Source organism: Dendrobates tinctorius, unplaced genomic scaffold, assembly GCF_039654945.1.
Source record: "Dendrobates tinctorius isolate UK_male_01 unplaced genomic scaffold, ASM3965494v1 ptg000156l, whole genome shotgun sequence".
Taxonomy (NCBI): Eukaryota; Metazoa; Chordata; class Amphibia; order Anura; family Dendrobatidae; genus Dendrobates; species Dendrobates tinctorius.
Genome location: NW_027361823.1, coordinates 9,040,397 through 9,056,076, shown reverse-complemented (window position 1 = coordinate 9,056,076; position 15,680 = coordinate 9,040,397). Strand labels below are relative to the sequence as shown.

Genomic DNA, 15,680 nt, shown 5'->3' with positions numbered 1-15,680 from the left:
TGGGTATATGGGCACTCGACTATGGGATGGAGGATATGTATGATGGGTAGTGTTGAGCATTCCGATACCGCAAGTATCGGGTATCGGCCGATATTCGCTGTATCGGAATTCTGATACTTAGTTCCGATACTTTTTTCATATCGAATACCGGAATCGGAAGTTCCCATAATGCTAGGAGCCCGCTCAATTTGATTCAGCCAATGGGGATCCTCAGAAGTGTGGGCACATCCTGTTAGGCATGTAGGCATGTTAACTACTGGCATGGCTGTGATTGGCTGCTGAAATGATGTCATGATGCACTATAAAAACCGCTGCAGCCGCCATTTCTGGTCACTCTGCTGTGAATTCAGTTAGGGACAGGCTGCTGTTGAAGACTGTGAGGGACAGTTAGAAATAGCGATCATCAAACATATCTATTGCTCTACCCAGGCTACATAATCCACCACTGTAGCATTTTTGTAGCTCAGCAGCGCTGTTTTAATAGCTGTCTGCAAGGGCTGTGTGAGTGCAGACCCACGCTGTGTAGTGTGTCCTGCAGGCACGTCTGCTTGTAGGCCGCCCAGCGTGTGTCTCTGCCTCATACACATTTTTCTTTTATTGCTGCTTTTTTTTTCTCCTGTATAGTGTGCTTCCATTCGTATCCATATACGTTGGTTGCAAACACTAAAGGAGTGGACAGCGGAACCTTTCAGCAGCCTTTCAGTGCTATAGCCCATATCTCTGCACTGTTTTTGGCTGTCTGATAGGTCTCTCTGTGTGAGTGCAGCTCACGTTGCAGTGTGTTCTACAGCCACCGCTGGTTGTAGTCCGCTCAGCGTGCGTCACTGCCTCATACATAGTCCTTTTTTTGCAGCTAATTTGTCCAGATTTTTGCTCCTATATTAGTGTGCTTCCATCCGCATCCATTGTCATTGGTTGGTTGCAAACACTATATAGGACTAGATAGAGGAGCCTTTTTGCTGGCTTGTGCCCTTCAGGGCCAGCCAGACTAGTATCACCCTATTTTTTGGAGCCTCATCAATTGCATTGTAGGTTAGCTTCCTGCATTGTAATCGCTCCAAAAAGTTTGTGATACTATAGCTTTCAAACTTTGGTCACATCCTTTTCTTCCCCCCCCCCCCAAAAAAAAAGGAAATAAAGTTCACCAAACACTCCACTTTAGAGTTGTGTAGGCCACATTAGATCATATTAAAGTGTAGTACACACTAAAACCAGGGGAAGAGTCTTGAGGAGATCATTTGCATATTCCCAGTGCCTTCTGGGATAAGTGAAGAGTCTCCGCGAGCTCAACGATCACTGGGTTTTGGCCGTTGCAGCTGAAAAGAGGAAATCGGAAAACCAGGGGAAGAGTCTTGAGGAGATCATTTGCATATTCCCAGTGCCTTCTGGGATAAGAGAAGAGTCTCCGCGAGCTCAACGATCACTGGGTTTTGGCCGTTGCAGCTGAAAAGAGGAAATCGGAAAACCAGGGGAAGAGTCTTGAGGAGATCATTTGCATATTTGGGCTCATCTTTCATCGTTTTTAAGAAATCTCAAGATGGAAGAGGCCAGGAGCCATTTGGTGAGCTGCATTTCTTGCTACATGTTCACAGACTTACCAGTGGAAAAGCCAAACTTCACATGCCACAAATGCAAGCTTGTGTCCCTGTTGGAGGAAAAGTTGCAAAATCTCGAAGAGAGGTTAGCTACGTTGAAGATCATTAAGGAAGGTGAAGAGTTCTTGGACAGAGCAGAATTATCTCTTCATGTTACAGAAAGAGAAGAAATTCGAAGTGCACCTGAAGAAACAGAGGAATGGAGACATGTGACCCAGAGAAGCAGTCAGCACCCATACTGCTCAGAAACCAGTACCAGGCTCTCACGCAGGAAAACAATGAAGAAATACATCAGGATAAGACTTTGCCAACAAGCAGCAACCTTGTACGCCCTCAGAGTCCTCCTGGATGGAGAAAGAAAAATGTTGTGAAGAAGAAACGGAGAGTGGTGGTCATGGGGGATTCCCTGTTGAGAGGAACTGAGGCCGCTATCTGCAGACCGGATATAACTTCAAGAGAAATGTGTTGTCTTCCAGGTGCAAAAATTAAAGATGTGTCTGACAGGATATCAGGACTCTTCAGACCTACAGATGACTACCCATTCCTGCTACTACATGTGGGGACAAATGACACCGCAAAAAACGACCTGGAAACCATCTGCAGAGACTTTGAAGACTTAGGCAAGAAAGTGAAAGAACTGGGAGCGCAGGTGGTCTTCTCTTCCATCCTCCCAGTGGATGGCCATGGAACAAGGAGGTGGAATAAGATTCTGCAGGTGAACAACTGGCTACGTCGATGGTGCCGTCAGCAACGATTTGGATTTCTGGATCACGGAGTGAACTACTTATACGATGGACTACTTGCTAGAGATGGGGTGCACCTTACGAAGACTGGTAAGCATGTATTTGGAAGTCGCCTTGCTACACTTGTAAGGAGAGCTTTAAACTAGAACAACATGGGAAGGGAAGCAAAAGACCAGAAAAAGCCATACACCTGACAAATGCTATTGAGAACTCTGCTATTAGAAGTGGAAAGGAAGAACAAAGACGAAAGAATCTAATTAATAAAAATATTGGAGAAAGAGAAACCAATCACAAACTAAAATGTTTCTATACTAATGCACAAAGCATGGGCAACAAACAAGGAGAATTGGAACTACTAACACAGGAAAAGAAATATGATGTCATTGGAATCACTGAAACTTGGTGGGACAATACACATGATTGGAATACAAGACTAGAAGGATACAACTTATTTGCAAGAAACAGACTTGATAAACGAGGAGGGGGTGTTGCATTGTATGTTAGAAACACGTATATCTGCACAGAGATTGAAGCTTCAGAGACTGGGAGTTCTGTGGAAACTGTTTGGGTAAGAATACAAGGACAGAACAATGGAAAGGACACCATTGTAGGCATTTACTACAGGCCGCCTGTGCAAGCTGAAGCTATGGATGAACTCTTTATGCATCAAATGGCCAAGTTCTCCAAAAAATATGACATAGTTGTCATGGGAGATTTCAACTATCCAGACATTTGTTGGGAATCTCTCTCAGGCAAAACTAACAGGTCAAGGAAATTCTTATCCTCTCTTGCTGACAACTTTATCTTCCAAAAGGTAAGGGAGAAAACAAGGGGAACTGCTACCTTGGATCTAATCCTTATAAACAGGGAGGAAATGGTTGAGGAGGTAAAAGTGGCTGGGACCCTAGGAGGTAGCGACCATGCTATTTTAGAATTTTGGATAACTAGAGGCGGAAGACCTGTGAAGACTCAGACGTCAAGGTTAGATTTCAGAAAGGCAGATTTTAAGGGATTCAGAAAGAGAATTGGAGGGATCCAATGGCTGGATATCCTTAAAGACAAAAATGTCCAGGAAGGATGGGAAATCTTGAAAAATGAAATTCTCAAAGCACAGTTGTTAACAATTCCGAAAAGAGGGAAGAATAGGAAGCAGTTAAGGAAACCAGGATGGATGAACACAGAACTTAAGCACATGCTAAAAAGGAAGAAAAAAATGTTTATAAAATGGAAAGAGGGAGGCATATCTAAAGAAGAATATAATGCTGTCTGCAGAACCTGCAGGGCACAAATCAGATTAGCTAAAGCTGAAAATGAATTGAGGCTTGCAAGAGATGTCAAAAGCAATAATAAAGGATTTTGGGGATATGTCAAAAGTAAAAGAAAAGTCAAAGATGCTATAGGATTTTTACAGGATGAAAATGATGAAATGGTAAGACAGGATGTTGAGAAGGCTGAAATTTTAAATTCCTATTTTGCATCTGTTTTCTCTCAGAAAGGAAATGTAACATCAACTGTTATTCACTGTCCTATTAAGGGAATAGAAGAATCCAGGATATCTATAAACAGAAAGATAGTGAGGAAACACTTAGCTAGCCTAAATGAATTCAAGTCTCCAGGTCCAGATGAATTACACCCCAGAGTACTGAAGGAGATAGCAGAAGAAATTTTTGAACCCCTCTCTATAATCTTTGAAAATTCTTGGAGAACAGGAGAAGTGCCAGAAGACTGGAGAAGAGCAAATGTTGTTCCTATCTTCAAAAAGGGGAAGAAGGTGGACCCAGGTAACTATAGGCCGGTGAGTCTGACTTCTATACCAGGAAAGATCTTTGAACAAATTATTAAACAACATGTATGTCAATACCTGGATAAGAATGAAGTGATTAAACAGAGTCAGCATGGGTTTGTAACTAATAAGTCATGTCAGACTAACTTAATTTCCTTCTATGACGGTATCACTGATTGGGTGGATCAAGGAAATGCTGTAGATATAGTATATCTTGACTTCAGCAAAGCATTTGACAAAGTCTCTCATACAATCCTTATTGAAAAAATGATTAAGTATGGAATGGACAAGGCAACTGTTAGGTGGATTCATAACTGGCTTAGTGATCGGACCCAAAGAGTGGTCGTAAATGGCTGCACATCCAGTTGGAAGAATGTCTCAAGTGGGGTACCACAGGGCTCTGTCCTGGGCCCTGTATTGTTCAACATCTTTATCAATGATTTAGATGAAGGAATTGAGGGTAAACTGATTAAATTTGCTGATGACACAAAGCTAGGAGGGATAGCTAATACTAGAGAAGAGAGAGAGAGGATTCAAAAAGATTTAAATAAACTGGAGAAGTGGGCAGCAACTAACAGAATGGTTTTTAACAGGGAGAAATGCAAAGTACTACATCTGGGCAATAAAAATGGAAAAAGCATATATAGAATGGGAGGAATAGGGCTAAGTGACAGCACATGTGAAAAAGACTTGGGTATACTAATAGATCACAGACTGAATATGAGTCAACAGTGTGATGCAGCAGCAAAAAAGGCAAATGCAATTCTAGGATGTATTAACAGAAGCATACAGTCTAGATCACGTGAAGTCATTATTTCCCTCTACTCCTCTTTGGTCAGCCCTCATCTGGAATATTGTGTCCAGTTTTGGGCACCACATTTTAAAAAAGACATCAACAAACTGGAGCAAGTTCAGAAAAGAGCGACCAGAATGGTGACCGGTCTGCAAACCCTGTCTTATGAGGAAAGGTTGCAGGATTTGGGAATGTTTAGTTTGCAAAAGAGAAGACTGAGAGGAGACTTAATAGCTGTCTACAAATATCTAAAGGGCTGTCACATTGTAGAAGGATCAACTTTATTCTCATTTGCACAAGGAAAGACTAGAAGCAATGGGATGAAACTGAATGGGAGGAGACACAGATTAGATATTAGAAAAAACTTTTTGACAGTTAGAGTGATCAATGAGTGGAACAGGCTGCCACGAGAAGTGGTGAGTTCTCCTTCAATGGAAGTCTTCAAACAGAGGCTGGACAGACATCTGACTGGGATGATTTAGCGAATCCTGCTTTGAGCAGGGGGTTGGACCAGATGGCCCAGGAGGTCCCTTCCAACTCTACGATTCTATGATTCACACACTCTTAGCCAAATTAGTGTTTCTTATACTGGTTAGCAGGTGTTCAGGAATAAGAACACTAAGCCACCCCTTTTTTACTTTTCTGCCTATCTTTATCAGTCTACCAAGATGAAGAAGGCAGGGAGTAAGGCACGTGGTCGTGGCCGTGGAGTTTCAGCAGGGAGAGGACGGGGGGATTCAGCAGGGAGAGGACGTGGGGATTCGGTGTCTGCTGCGGCCACCAGTGACCCGGCATCCCCCACTTTTACCAGGCAACAGTCCTTCATGCGCAGCTTTGTAGGACCTCGCCGTACCCCACTGCTGCGTGACGAACAAATTGAAGCCATTGTCGGATGGATGGCAGCTAACGCATCCACTTCAATGACTTCCGCATCCTCCCAGGGCCAGAGCACTGAAGAGCAACCATCTTTCTCTTCACCACCTGCCAAATTGCCCAGGCAGTCTGAGAGCCCTGGACAGGAGCCATCTCAATCTTTACTTCTGTTCTCAGAATCTGTTGGCTTGGAAAGAGGTGGCCAGCCAAGCAGAATTCTAGAGCATGAAGAAGAGGGAGTATGCAGTGATGCGCAACTGCTTTGTCCCTCTGAATCTGAAGAGGCGGGTGGGCCAGTGCCTATTGTCAGCACACCTCAGTGCTCATCTGATGATGAGACTCAGTTGCCAATTTCTGGTGCATACGGTGCTGGCGAGACAACCCAGGACCAGCCGGTGCTTGAAGAGGGGAGTGGAGATGATGAGGTCCTTGACCCATCATGGCGTCAGCCACAGGAAGGTGGTGGGAGCAGCTCCGAGGAAGAGATTCCCCGAACGGCCAAAAGAGGAGGGAGAGGGCGGGGGGCAGACTTGGTTGCCTGTAGCCTCCACTTTGGCACCCGTGAGGAGCAATTCTCTTCCAAAACAGAAAACGGGCGCTCCCAGGACTTGCAGTGCGTGGTCTTTTTTTGACACAGTTGCAGATGACATTTGCTTTGTCAAATGCAAGCTGTGTCATCAGAAAGTTGAACAAGGGAAAAATGTGAGCAACCTCAATACCACAAATATGTGGAAACATGTGCGTACCAAGCACGAGGTGGAGTTACACAGACACACTGAAGATGTAGGCCAACCTTCAGCAGCACCTACCACCTCTTCAGCTCATGTTGGGGCCTCTTCCTCCAGCTCACACACAGCTGGTTCGGCTTCCTCACTGGAACGCCATGGAAGAACCACTGCCACTGTTGTCCAGAGACCCAGTGAAATTCCACCCACTGAACCACGTTCTCAGTCATCAGCACACTCCCAGGCCACTCACCAGCAATCGGTAGCACAGGCATGGGAGAAAAAGCGGCCATACTCGGCAAACCATCCCCGAGCACTGGCTCTGAATGCCGGCATTGCCAAACTACTGGCCCTTGAGATGCTGTCATTCAGGCTGGTGGAGACTGACACCTTCCGGAGCTTGATGTCATTGGCAGTTCCACAATACAATGTGCCCAGCCACTTTTATTTCAGCAGGCAAGCCGTCCCTGCCCTGCAAAAGCATGTGGAGGGAAAAATTAAAAATGTGCTACTAAACGCCGTCAGTAGCAAGGTCCACCTGACCACCGATGCGTGGACCAGTAGCCATGGACAGGGACGATACCTTTCCCTCACTGCCCATTGGGTCAATGTTGTGGAGCCGGGTACAGATCTGGAGAGTGGCTCTGTACGTATTCTGCCAACTCCAAGGATTGCAGGAATGCAGTCTGTACATATTGAGTCCTCCTCCTACTCTAGTTCCTCGGAATCAGCACTGCATGAGCCTGTTAGGCCAGATATGAGCACAGGTGTGGCCAAATGTCAACAGGCCGCCCTTAAATTAATTTCTTTGGGGAATCGGAGCCACACAGCACAGGAGCTCTGGAATGCCATCAAGCAGGAGAGCGATGTGTGGTTTGTGCCAGCGAATCTCCAGCCAGGTTTGGTATTGAGTGACAATGGCCGAAATCTAGTGGCAGCTCTGGGCCTAGGCAACCTCACTCACATACCATGTCTGGCACACGTGCTCAATTTGGTCGTGCAGAGCTTTCTGAGGGACTATCCGGATCTTGATGCACTGCTGCACAAGGTTCGCCTAGAGTGTGCTCACTTGCGGCGTTCCAGCATGGCAAGATCGCGTATTGCATCTCTGCAACGCCGATTCCGCCTGCCAAAACATCGCGTCATATGTGACCTCCCCACCAGGTGGAATTCAACATTACATATGTTGGAGCGGTTGTGTGAGCAGCAGGCAGCAGTAATGGAGTACCAGCTGCATCAGGCGCAAACAAGTCGCACTGTGCGCCGGACACACTTCACCACCTCTGAGTGGGCCACTATGAGGGACATCTGCCAAGTTTTGCGTGCCTTCGATGACTTCACGCGGATGGCCAGTGCAGATGATGCACTAGTCAGCATGACTGTCCCCCTTATCTGTCTGCTTCAAAAAACCTTACAAGCACTAAGTGAGGAGGTTTTTGAAGAGGTCGAGGATGAGGAGTCAGAAATGCCATCTGCTTCTGGCAAGTCTGCGCAACGTGCTTCCACACAAAGGCCCAGGCAGGGGACACTTAGTGAGGAGGATGACGAGGAGTCAATGGAGGAGGAGGAACACATCTCTCCAGAGGAGGGAGGTACACAAGGCTCTAGTAGTCAGTGTGTACAGCGAGGGTGGGGTGATGCTGAGCAGGCTGAGATGCTGCCTCAAGCTGGGGACAGCGTTTCCGGTCCAGTTGGCAGTCTGCAGCACATGGTTGATTTCATGCTGCAGTGCTTGTTAAATGACCACCGCATCGCCAACATTCTCCACACAGCTGATTATTGGGTGTACACCCTCCTAGATCCACGCTACCGGGACAACTTACAAAGCCTCATACCACAGTTGAACCGGGAGCGTATAATGCGGGAGTACCAAGAAACACTTGTGCAGGCCATCATGTTCTCCATTCCCCCCGCAAGTGTTGCTGGTAGTGCTTTTCAAAGCAGCCATGTGGGTAGAGGCAGTGGAGGAAGCTCTGCACAAAGAGGTAGCAGAGGCAGTGCCGCAGGACAAGGCAAGGCCAGTATGGCCCAAATGTGGAAAAGTTTTGTGGGACCGCCACAAACGGCTACACCATCACAGACGGCTCCAGTCAGCAGGAGGCAACGTTTCCGTCAGATGGTGACAGACTACTTGTCTTGCCCTGTTAGTGTACTCCCAGACGACTCTTCCCCGTTCAAGTATTGGGTCTCTAAGCTGGATACATGGCCAGAGCTTAGCCAGTATGCATTGGAGGTGCTGGCTTGCCCTGCTGCCAGTGTATTATCGGAATGTGTCTTTAGTGCTGCAGGTGGTGTGGTAACAGACCGTCGCACGCGACTATCCGCCGATAATGTTGACCGGCTTACTTTTCTGAAAATGAACAAGGCCTGGATCTCACCTGAATTTGCCAGTCCTCTTCCAGAATAAATAATTGACTGGCAACAGGATCCAGGTCTCCTGTTGTGTTCATGTTTCTATGACCTGAACTTTATTTCCTGGGCTACAGCAATGCCCGTTGTTGCTCAGAAGTGCTGTCCACACAGACAAAACACTTGCTCATGTGTAAGTGGGGTTCGGTAACGTCAGCTGATCCCCTACTGTGTGTACGGCAAACTCTCCTGCTGCCTACAACTTCTGACTACCTCTGATTTAATATGTTCTCTGATTTGCCCTCTGTCTCCACTCTGTTTTGAGTATTTCCTCCGGCCTACAACACCGCCTGTTTCTGCTCTCAAGTGCTGTCTGCACAATCAACACTTGTTCCTGTGTTACCTGGGTCCTGTAACATCTGCTCATCTCCAGAGGTGAGTCCGGCAATGTCTCCTGCTTTGTCTTCATTCCCACTACTTGTAGTGGAAAAGTGGACAGAGCAGGAGACATTGCCTGACTCACCTCTAGGGAGAAGCTGCTGTTACAGAACCCCAGTAACACAGGAACAAGTGTGGGTTGTGCAGATGGCATTTCAGAGCAGCAACTGGCGTGGTTGGAAGCCAGAGGAAATACTCGAAACAGAGTGAAGACAGAGGCCTAATTGGAGTACATTGACAGTTAGTAGTAGTCTAGAAACAATCGAAAACTGCCACCAAGTAGGCCTCAGCCTACTACCTGATTTTCCCTGGGCTCCGACACCGCCATTTGGTGCTCAGAAGTGTTGTCCACACAGACAAAACACTCGCTCATGTGTAAGTGGGGTTCGGTAACGTCAGCTGATCCCCTGCTGTGTGTATGGCAAAGTGTCCTGCTCCCTCCACAGTCAAACAACCTCAGATTTACACCTAACTCCAAGTAGGCCTCGGCCTACTACCTGATTTTCCCTGGGCTCTGACACCGCAAGTTGGTGCTCAGAAGTGCTGTACGCACAGACAAAACACTCGCTCATGTGTAAGTGGGGTTCGGTAGCATCAGCTGATCCCCTGCTGTGTGTACGGCAAACTCTCCTGCTGCCTACAACTTCTGACTACCTCTGATTTAATATGTTCTCTGATTTGCCCTCTGTCTCCACTCTGTTTTGAGTATTTCCTCCGGTCTACAACACCGCCTGTTTCTGCTCTCAAGTGCCGTCTGCACAATCAACACTTGTTCCTGTGTTACCTGGGTCCTGTAACATCTGCTCATCTCCAGAGGTGAGTCCGGCAATGTCTCCTGCTTTGTCTACATTCCCACTACTTGTAGTGGAAAAGTGGACAGAGCAGAAGACATTGCCTGACTCACCTCTAGGGAGAAGCTGCCTGATACAGAACCCCAGTAACACAGGAACAAGTGTGGGTTGTGCAGACGGCATTTCAGAGCAGCAACTGGCGTGGTTGGAAGCCAGAGGAAATACTCGAAACAGAGTGAAGACAGAGGCCTAATTGGAGTACGTTGACAGTTAGTAGTAGTCTAGAAACAATCAAAAACTGCCACCAAGTAGGCCTCAGCCTACTACCTGATTTTCCCTGGGCTCCGACACCGCCAGTTGGTGCTCAGAAGTGCTGTACGCACAGACAAAACACTCGCTCATGTGTAAGTGGGGTTTGGTAACGTCAGCTGATCCCCTTCTGTGTGTATGGCAAAGTGTCCTGCTCCCTCCACAGTCAAACAACCTCAGATTTACACCTGGCTCCAAGTAGGCCTCGGCCTACTACCTGATTTTCCCTGGGCTCCGACACCGCAAGTTGGTGCTCAGAAGTGCTGTACGCACAGACAAAACACTCGCTCATGTGTAAGAGGGGTTCGGTAACGTCAGCTGATCCCCTGCTGTGTGTACGGCAAACTCTCCTGCTGCCTCCAAATTCAAACAACGTCTTATCTTAAACTGCCTCCAAGTAGGCCTCAGCCTACAAAATGACTATCCCTGGGCTCCAACATCGTCAGTTGTTGCTCGGAAGTGCTGTCCACACAGAAAAAAACACTCGTTCGTGTGAAAGTGGGGGTCAGTAACGTCAGCTGATCCCCTGCTGTGTGGAGGGCAAACTACTGCTGCCTCCAAATTGTAACTACTTCAGATTTAAACATTCTCTGATTTGGCCTCTGTCTCCACTCTGTCTCTAGTATTTCCCCTGACCTCCAACACCGCCAGTTCCTGCTCACAGTTGCCGTCCACGCATTCCACACTTGTTCCTGTGTTCCTGGTGTTCTGTTACGTGAGCTGATCCCCCAATGTGTGTCCGGCACTGTCTCCTGCGCTGTCCACCTTCCCACTGCAAGCGGTGGGAATGTGGACAGAGCAGGACACATTGGCAGACACACATCAGGGGATCTGCTGACATTACAGAACCCCAGTAACACAGGAACACGTGTGGATTGGGCAGACGGCTGCTGTACGCATAAACTGGCGGTGTTGGTGGTCATGTGAAATCCTGGAAACAGAGTGGAGACAGATGCCTAATTGGAGCACGTTAACAGTCTGTTGTAGCCTACAAACAATCTAAAACTGCCACCAAGTAGGCCTCGGCCTACACCATGATTGTCCCTGGGCTCCAACAACGCCAGTTGGTGCTCGGAAGTGCTGTCCACACAGAAAAAAACACTTGTTCATGTGAAAATGGGGTTCGGTAACATCAGCTGATCCCCTGCTGTGTGGAGGGCAAACTGCTGCTGCCTCCAAATTGTAACTACTTCAGATTTAAACATTCTCTGATTTGGCCTCTGTCTCCACTCTGTCTCTAGTATTTCCCCTGACCTCCAACACCGCCAGTTCCTGCTCACAGTTGCCGTCCACGCATTTCACACTTGTTCCTGTGTTCCTGGTGTTCTGTTACGTGAGCTGATCCCCCAATGTGTGTCCGGCACTGTCTCCTGCGCTGTCCACCTTCCCACTGCAAGTGGTGGGAATGTGGACAGAGCAGGAGACATGGGCAGACACACATCAGGGGATCTGCTGACATTACAGCACCCCAGTAACACAGAGACACGTGTGGATTGGGCAGACGGCTACTGTACGCATAAACTGGCAGTGTTGGTGGTCACGTGAAATCCTGGAAACAGAGTGGAGACAGATGCCTAATTGGAGCACCTTGACAGTCTGTTGTAGCCTACAAACAATCTAAAACTACCACCAAGTAGGCCTCGGCCTTCACCATGATTGTCCCTGGGTTCCAACAACGCCAGTTGGTTCTCGGCAGTGTCTTTGGCACGGGTACTCCCTGTTGCCCAGCCTGGTTCCAGCACGCCAGCTGTTTCCGGGTAGTGTCAAGGTCACTATGCCAACAATCCGTTGTCCTGTCGTCTTGCGGTCGGGTTAGCCGACTCTACGGTGCCTGCAGTTTAGGTGACTCCTATGTGGGCTGCAGGAACTGGCACTGAAGGCTGGATCCATAGTGCCAATGGGACATGGACCCCCTGTAGGACTGTGGGTTTCAGTAACTGCGGCCAGCTTGCGGCCTGGCTACTTTGCTTTGGATGGGTACCTTCTGCTACCCACCCGGGTTCCAGCACTGTCAGCTGGTTCTCACCAGAGCCTTTGGCCTAGGTGCCTCCATCTCGGTATCCGAAGGTCCAGCACCGTCAGCTGGTCCTTGGTAGTGCTTTCTAGCACAGGTACCTCCTGCCTAGTAACCGTGGTCCAGCACCGTCAGCTGTTCCTCGGTAGTGCCATTGGCTCTTGTAGCTTTTGCTACTCATCTGGGTTCCAGCACCGTCAGCTGGTTCTCGGCAGTGTCTTTGGAACGGGTACTCCCTGTTGCCCAGCCTGGTTCCAGCACGCCATCTGTTTCCGGGTAGTGTCAAGGTCACTATGCCAACAATCCGTTGTCCTGTCGTCTTGCGGCCGGGTTAGCCGACTCTACGGTGCCTGCAGTTTAGGTGACTCCTATGTGGGCTGCGGGAACTGGCACTGAAGGCTGGATCTGTAGTGCCAATGGGACATGGACCCCATGTAGGACTGTGGGTTTCGGCAACTGCGGCCGGCTTGCGGCCTGGCTACTTTGCTTTGGATGGGTACCTTCTGCTACCCACCCGGGTTCCAGCACTGTCAGCTGGTTCTCGCCAGAGCCTTTGGCCTAGGTGCCTTCATCTCGGTATCCGAAGGTCCAGCACTGTCAGCTGGTCCTTGGTAGTGCTTTCTAGCACAGGTACCTCCTGCCTAGTAACCGTGGTCCAGCACCGTTAGCTGTTCCTCGGTAGTGCCATTGGCTCTTGTAGCTTTTGCTACCCATCTGGGTTCCAGCACCGTCAGCTGGTTCTCGGCAGTGTCTTTGGCACGGGTACTTCCTGTTTTCCAGCCTGGTTCCAGCACGCCAGCTGTTTCCGGGTAGTGTCAAGGTCACTATGCCAACAATCCGTTGTCCTGTCGTCTTGCGGCCAGGTTAGCCGACTCTACGGTGCCTGCAGTTTAGGTGACTCCTATGTGGGCTGCGGGAACTGGCACTGAAGGCTGGATCCGTAGTGCCAATGGGACATGGACCCCCTGTAGGACTGTGGGTTTCGGTAACTGCGGCCGGCTTGCGGCCTGGCTACTTTGCTTTGGATGGGTACCTTCTGCTACCCACCCGGGTTCCAGCACTGTCAGCTGGTTCTTGCCAGAGCCTTTGGCCTAGGTGCCTCCATCTCGGTATCCGAAGGTCCAGCACCGTCAGCTAGTCCTTGGTAGTGCTTTCTAGCACAGGTACCTCCTGCCTAGTAACCGTGGTCCAGCACCGTCAGCTGTTCCTCGGTAGTGCCATTGGCTCTTGTAGCTTTTGCTACCCATCTGGGTTCCAGCACCGTCAGCTGGTTCTCGGCAGTGTCTTTGGCACGGGTACTCCCTGTTGCCCAGCCTGGTTCCAGCATGCCATCTGTTTCCGGGTAGTGTCAAAGTCACTATGTCAACAATCCGTTGTCCTGTCGTCTTGCGGCCGGGTTAGCCGACTCTACGGTGCCTGCAGTTTAGGTGACTCCTATGTGGGCTGCGGGAACTGGCACTGAAGGCTGGATCCGTAGTGCCAATGGGACATGGACCCCCTGTAGGACTGTGGGTTTCGGTAACTGCGGCCGGCTTGCGGCCTGGCTACTTTGCTTTGGATGGGTACCTTCTGCTACCCACCCGGGTTCCAGCACTGTCAGCTGGTTCTCGCCAGAGCCTTTGGCCTAGGTGCCTCCATCTCGTTATCCAAAGGTCCAGCACCGTCAGCTGGTCCTTGGTAGTGCTTTCTAGCACAGGTACCTCCTGCCTAGTAACCGTGGTCCAGCACCGTCAGCTGTTCCTCGGTAGTACCATTGGCTCTTGTTCCTTCTGCTACCCATCCGGGTTCCAGCACTGTCAGCTGGTTCTCGCCAGAGCCTTTGGCCTAGGTGCCTCCATCTCGGTATCCGAGGTTCAGCACCGTCAGCTGGTCCTTGGTAGTGCTTTTTAGCACAGGTACCTTTTGCTTAGTAACCGTGGTCCAGCACCGTCAGTTGGTCCTCGGCAGTGCCATTGGCTCTTGTTCCTTCTGCTACCCATCCGGGTTCCAGCACTGTCAGCTGGTTCTCACCAGAGCCTTTGGCCTAGGTGCCTCCATCTCGGTATCCGAGGTCCAGCACCGTCAGCTGGTCCTTGGAAGTGCTTTTTAGCACAGGTACCTTCTGCTTAGTAATCGTGGTCCAGCACCGTCAGTTGGTCCTCGGTAGTGCCATTGGCTCTTGTTCCTTCTGCTACCCATCCGGGTTCCAGCACTGTCAGCTGGTTCTCGCCAGAGCCTTTGGCCTAGGTGCCTCCATCTCGGTATCCGAGGTCCAGCAACGTCAGCTGGTCCTTGGTAGTGCTTTTTAGCACAGGTACCTTCTGCTTAGTAACCGTGGTCCAGCACCATCAGTTGGTCCTCGGTAGTGCCATTGGCTCTTGTAGCTTTTGCTACCCATCTGGGTTCCAGCACCGTCAGCTGTTCCTCAGTAGTGCCATTGGCTCTTGTTCCTTCTGCTGCCACTACGGGTTCCAGTACTGTCAGCTGGTTCTCGCCAGTTTCTCAGCCTTCTTGTACCTTCTGCTACATTTCCAAGATCAAGCTTTTTGAAATTGTCTTTGGTAATCCGTATTGATCTCCATGACGACGACCCTGATGACGACGACCCTGAAGACCACACCAAAGAAGACCAGAAATATGACCCTAAATAATATGACCAAGAGGACAAAGAACATGAAGACAACCACCAAGATACAGAACAAAAGACAGAAGAACAAGAAGCAGAAGAAGCAAAAGCAGAAGAACAGAAAGCAGAAGAACATTAAGCATAAGACTAAAAATCAGCATAGAAGAAATCAAAATTATAAGCAAAAGAAGACTAAGCAGTAAATGGAGGTGAGTCCGTTCCTCCTCGTGGTGCCCCTGGAAAATGCCTGCTGCTGCAGGCCAAACTGAATGCGGACAAATCCTGTTGTAAATCTTTAGTGACAGGCAGAACGTAAGGTGTAATCTTATAACTTTTATAGATAAGAACTACAGGAATGCCTGTCACCATAAGAAAATGAAGAAAAAGAAGAATAGGAAGAAGATGAAGAAATAGCATATGAAAATTAATAATAGCTGAATAAGAAGAATATGAAGAATGGAAAAAAAAAATTAATGGGAAGAAGATGAAGAAGAATAAGGTGAAGAAAAAGTTGATGAGAAAAATGCTACTGCTGCGGATCACGAAGGAGAAAGTGTGGGAGAAGTACAAAAGAAGGTGAAGAGCATGGAAGTTGTGAAACATACATATCTGACAAAATATAAAAAAGGTTAACATAGTCAGTATCTTTTTAACTCTGAACG

The 15,680-nt window shown here is 48.6% G+C and overlaps 1 protein-coding gene across 3 annotated transcripts in view; it reads right to left on the bottom strand.

The window, feature by feature from the left end:
* The window catches only part of LOC141051316 (probable ubiquitin carboxyl-terminal hydrolase MINDY-4), a 356,579-nt gene that overhangs the window by 250,064 nt on the left and 90,835 nt on the right, over window positions 1-15,680 (bottom strand). The gene's annotated exons all lie outside the window — the stretch shown is intronic.